Genomic DNA, 5,100 nt, shown 5'->3' on the forward strand with positions numbered 1-5,100 from the left:
AAAAAAAAAAAAAGAGACAATAAAGGAATATATAATCTAGTAAAATAAAATAAGGGAAATAAAGCAAGTAAGGGGAAAATGATGAAGCAGGGGCTGGGTAATGCCTTAGATAGGATAATCAGGGAAGTCCTCTCTGGTAAAGTGACAGTGAAGCAGAGATATAAAGGAAGAGAGAGGGAAAGTCTTGCAGATACCTGGAAGAAGAGCTTTCCAACAGAGGATACTTCAACTACAAAGGCTCTGGGACGGGAGCACATTGGGTATGTTTAAGAATAACTAGAAGGCCAGCACAATTGAGGTGGAATGATATGGAGGAAGGACAAGATAAGGATGGAGAAGTACAAGGGATCAGATCTGCAAATCTTTATAAGCCACTTAGAAGAACCAAGCGGCACTGGGAGATATTGGAGGATGGGAGGTTTATTTAATGCCGGTGGGCTCAGAGGAGAATGATCTCCAAAGGTCTGAGTCCCAAGCATAAACAAAGGGGGTAATTTATACACTACTACTTCCGCATACTTGGTACTTTTGGCGGGAGCAGGAAGCAGAGCAGAGAGAAGAACCTGGAAGAGCCCCAGGGCAGGGGCTGGGATTCCCTTGCTGGCTTGGTTGGCCATTTTAGGACACAGATTTTTGCTTATCAGCTGTACAGAACATTGAATACATACTGGTATAGGAACCACAAGAGTTTCCTTTCTAGCTCCTGCTCTGATACTAACCTCGCTGGATTTCAGTTTTCATACTGTAAAAAGGTGGAAGGGAAGGGACTAGTTTATCTTGCCCATAAGATATGAGTCTGGAAATCTCCTGTAAACTGAAAGATGCTCATGAATATTTATGGCATTCCTAAGAATTTTTTTTTAAATTTTAGAATCTACTATATCAACACTACTCCACATTTTTATATCTTCTCACCACCTTGGACCACTTGCAGAAATTTGCATTCCCACCTAAAAATGTCAATATTCTTGACAGGAAAAAAAAGTCATCTTACTCCACCTACTCTTCTGACCGTCATTTTTGTCCACAATCCTCCTCCCCTTTTTTTTACCCACTCTGTTTTCTGATTGGTCAGACAAGTACTGAGCAGCTCTGTCCACAGCCCAGCTCCTCCTGCTTGCTCAGCACAGCTCAATGCCTGAAAGGATTAGAAAAAAAGAAGAGTCATCACGAACCTTTTCCTGTGATTTAACATCCATGGGGCTTTGTCTCAATGACACAAAGGATCTCAGCACCATTTCATCTCAAGTACAAAAGTAGTAAAAAATTGGATTTGGGGGTAGTAATTGCCCTCCATATGTCTTTAGAATCCAAATCTAATGATTGGGATAGACACAGGGCCATGATGAAAGTTTGAGAATTCCCAGAGCCGTATCATGCCCTGCTAATGAGTATTATCAACAAAACTTGGTTCTTACTGATCCTTGAATTTTGCCTCATTGGTGACAGACTATAAGGTGTACCCCAGGTATCATTTAGAGAGGAGTTCAGAAACTAACTCAAAAGAAGAAGCAGTTATTTTTCTGAGATTTTATCAAAGCCTCGTGCAGTGGTAACTAGAAATCAGTTTGTCTCTTCTTGTTAAGGTAGTTTCTAAATATGTCTACCGATTATTTGATAGGATTCACTTCACAAGGTAGAGCCTAATTCCACACTTACTGAATGCAGGTGGGACTTAGCCTATTGTTTCTAATGAATGGAATGTGGTGGAAGGGATGCTATGTGACTTTTAAGGCTAAGTCATAAGAAGGATAGCTTCCACCTGACTTTCCCTTCTTTTTTTTTTTGGTGACTTACACTAGGAAAAGTCAGGTTCATGAGAACATCCAAACAGCCTATTGTGAAGCCCCAAAAGGAAGGAATTTTAAGTACTAATAGAAGCAGACAGCATAACAGAGAGATCAGGAAAAGAGACTGTCAAAGAGAGTCCTGCTAAAACACTCTCATCCAAGAGTAACCTGTGTGCATCCAAGGCTGCAGTCTCTAAGGAGCAAGAACAGTCTCTAAGGAGCAAGAACCCTGCACATTGAAGGGGCAATAGACTTCACTAAAATAGTTCAGTTAAGTTACTAAACAAATAAATAATCAAACAACAACAAAAACAAGTCCCAGGAGAAAGGGATAATCAGGATCTAGATTTGCTACCATATAGTACCTAAAATGTCCAGTTTTCAACAACAAAAAAATTATAACACAAAGAAACAAGAAGGTGTGACTCATACACAAGAAAAAAAGATAGACAACAGAAACTGGCTGTGAGAAGGCCCAGATATTAGATTTAACATACAAAGATTTCATAATAATTATTAGAAATATATTGGAAGAAGTAAATAAAGGGAACCATGCTCAAAGACGTAAGTAAACATATGACATGTTGCAACAAATAAAGAATGTCAATAAAGATAGAGGAATAATTTTTTTAAAGAACCACATGGACATTATGGAAGTAAAAAATACAGTAACTGAAATGACAACTTCACTAGTAGGGTTTAACAATAGATTTGAACTAGCAGAAGAAAAAAATCAGCTAAAACAGGGACTAATATAGGTCTTTTGTAAAAACAAAGTGGTGTAACACAATTTGCAGAAAATGGGAGATACTCTTCACATTATACCATGTTGGCTTAAGAAATCTTTCATAGGACTGTTCTACTTTCAGATAGTGGAAGAAACTTGTAATGTGTATTTCCATGACACCAACACTATATGTTTCCGAGGCACAGTAAAATACACAGAATTACATCCATAACGAATTTAAATAACAACATTTCAAGCAGTAATTTCTGTTATGTAGAAAACAAAATTAAGAAAACATACCATCAGAGTGATGGGCATTAAGGAGGGCACGTGATGTGATGAGCACTGGGTGTTATAAGCAACTGTTAAATTATTAAACACTACATCTGAAGCCAATGATGTACTGTAGTTGGCTAATTGAATTTAAAAAAGAAAAAAAGGAAAAAGAAAGAAAGCAACCATCAAACAAAAGCTTCAGACAAGGCAAGTCCAAGGATAGCATATGAGAACAGCTGCTGATTCAGTGAAGGGGTTCTGGCCTAACCAATGAGAAGGCTGCCAAAGACTAGTCCAATACCAGCGCCAGAAACTTCCACTGCTATTGTTGCAACACCTGTACCAATAAAATAGGCAGCAGTATCAATGTCTCTGCTGATTGCACTGGTCTGAAACTCCCACTGGATTAGCTAAATCACTCCATGCTCTGCCCCCATTAAATACTATAGAGCCCTCTTCTATCACGATAGCACTGATGCAGCAATGGGTCTGGATGCAATTCTGGATCCAGCTTGGATCAGAGCAGGGGTGCAGGCAAGCTTGGCACAGATAAACATCTTACACTCTTTGGGGGCAGCACAGCTAGAAGACTTGGGTGACAGACAACATAAGCTCCTCTCCCCCTTCCTCTCTTCCAGGAAGGTGGTGGCCATGGCTACAACAGAGGTCAAAGGAGTGGGGTTCTCTTTCATTTTTGAAGGATAGTTTTACCAGATATAGAATTTTTGGTTGACACTTTTTTTTTTCTTTTAGCACTTTAAATATGTCATTCCATTGCCTTCTGGTCAACATGATTTCTGGAGAGAAATCAGTTGTCACTGTTATTGGGGCTCTCTTGTACAAGATAAGCTCCTTCTCTCTTTCCACCTTCAAGATTCTTTGTCTTCTAACAATTTGACTATATTGTGTCTGCATGTGGATCTCTTTTTTTTTTTCTAAACATTTTATTTATTCATTTGAGAGAGAAAGAGAGCACAAGCACAGAGAGAGGCAGAGGGAGAGGGAGAAGCAGACTCCCTGCTGAGCTGGGAGCCCAATGTGGGGCTTGATCCCAGGACCCCAGGATCATGGCCTGAGCCAAAGGCAGACACTTAACGGACTGAGCCACCCAATTGCACCTCAATTAACTATTTACAAGTGTGTTGATTCTTTCTTCTGCTGCTCAAATCTGCTATTAAATACCTTGTTTTAGTTTCTTCCTAATCACCCCATTAGTGAGTGTGGGACTCCCACTCTAGGATTATTGGCATGGATGAACACATGACACCCAACACTGAAAATATGAGATTGCTAGCAGTTTGTTGTCACATATACTTACAACCTGGGGGAGGAGGACATCACACATCCCATAGGGCCCTGTGAGAGTCATACTCAGAAACAGAGTGAACAGTCACATGTGGGAGGCTTTGTAATTTCAATAGAGTGGGTTGATACCTGGCTCCTGCAGTAAGTTGTGATTATTTTGTTTGAATACTTTCATGGACTTGCAGGGAATGGAAACCTGTTAGGAATAATCAGGAACTGTACCTGGTACCCATGATAAAGTTTGTTTGACAGAGGGGTATGGAGTTTCTTTTTAGATTGATGAAAATGTTTCTAATATTAATTGTGGTGATGGCTGCATAGAACTCTGTGAATATACTATAAACCACCGAATGGTACACTTTCAATGGATGAACTGTATGATATGTGAATTATATCTCAATAAAGCTTTTATATTAAAGGTTCTTTCCAGGGATGCCTGGGTGGCTCAGTTGGTTAAGTGTCTGCCTTCAGCTCAGGTCATGATCCCAGGGTCCTGGGATCGAGCCCCACATCAGGCTCCCTGCTCCATGGGAAGCCTGCTTCTCCCTCTCCTGCTCCCCCTGCTTGTGCTCCCTCTCTCACTGTGTCTCTCTGTCAAATAAATAAATAAAATCTTTAAAAAAATAAAAATAAAAAAATAAAGGTTCCTTCCATAACTTATGATAGTTTATTTTAAAGCTACACAGAAAAAAAAAAAAAAAAAAGGTAGAGTCTCCAGCTCAGCTTCTGGAAAGCCAGGTCGCAAAGAGCAATAGAATATGAACTTTTCATCATTCATGACCCAACAGCAGTACTGCTGACTTTGTCATATCTTCATTCCCTCAAATAGGCAAGTGTTGTACCCTATTTAAATAAGTCTACCATACAGATGATTTCTAGGTTTCTGCTTCTCCTCTAATCTTGGCTTCTGCTTTCTTTTTTCTTTCTTATTTTATTTTATTTTATTTTATTTATTTGACAGAAGGAGACACAGAGAGAGAGGGAACACAAGAAGAGGGAGTG

General features: G+C 39.5%; 1 pseudogene; it reads right to left on the minus strand.

Annotated features, from left to right (window-relative positions):
* Nucleotides 1-1,051: 1,051 nt before the first annotated feature.
* On the minus strand, nucleotides 1,052-3,393 carry LOC102741736 (ATP synthase F(0) complex subunit C3, mitochondrial pseudogene; annotated as a pseudogene).
* Between the last annotated feature and the right edge of the window lie 1,707 nt (nucleotides 3,394-5,100).

The sequence above is a fragment of the Leptonychotes weddellii genome, unplaced genomic scaffold (genome assembly GCF_054177405.1).
Source record: "Leptonychotes weddellii isolate Sample4059 unplaced genomic scaffold, ASM5417740v2 HiC_scaffold_3383, whole genome shotgun sequence".
NCBI lineage: Eukaryota > Metazoa > Chordata > Mammalia > Carnivora > Phocidae > Leptonychotes > Leptonychotes weddellii.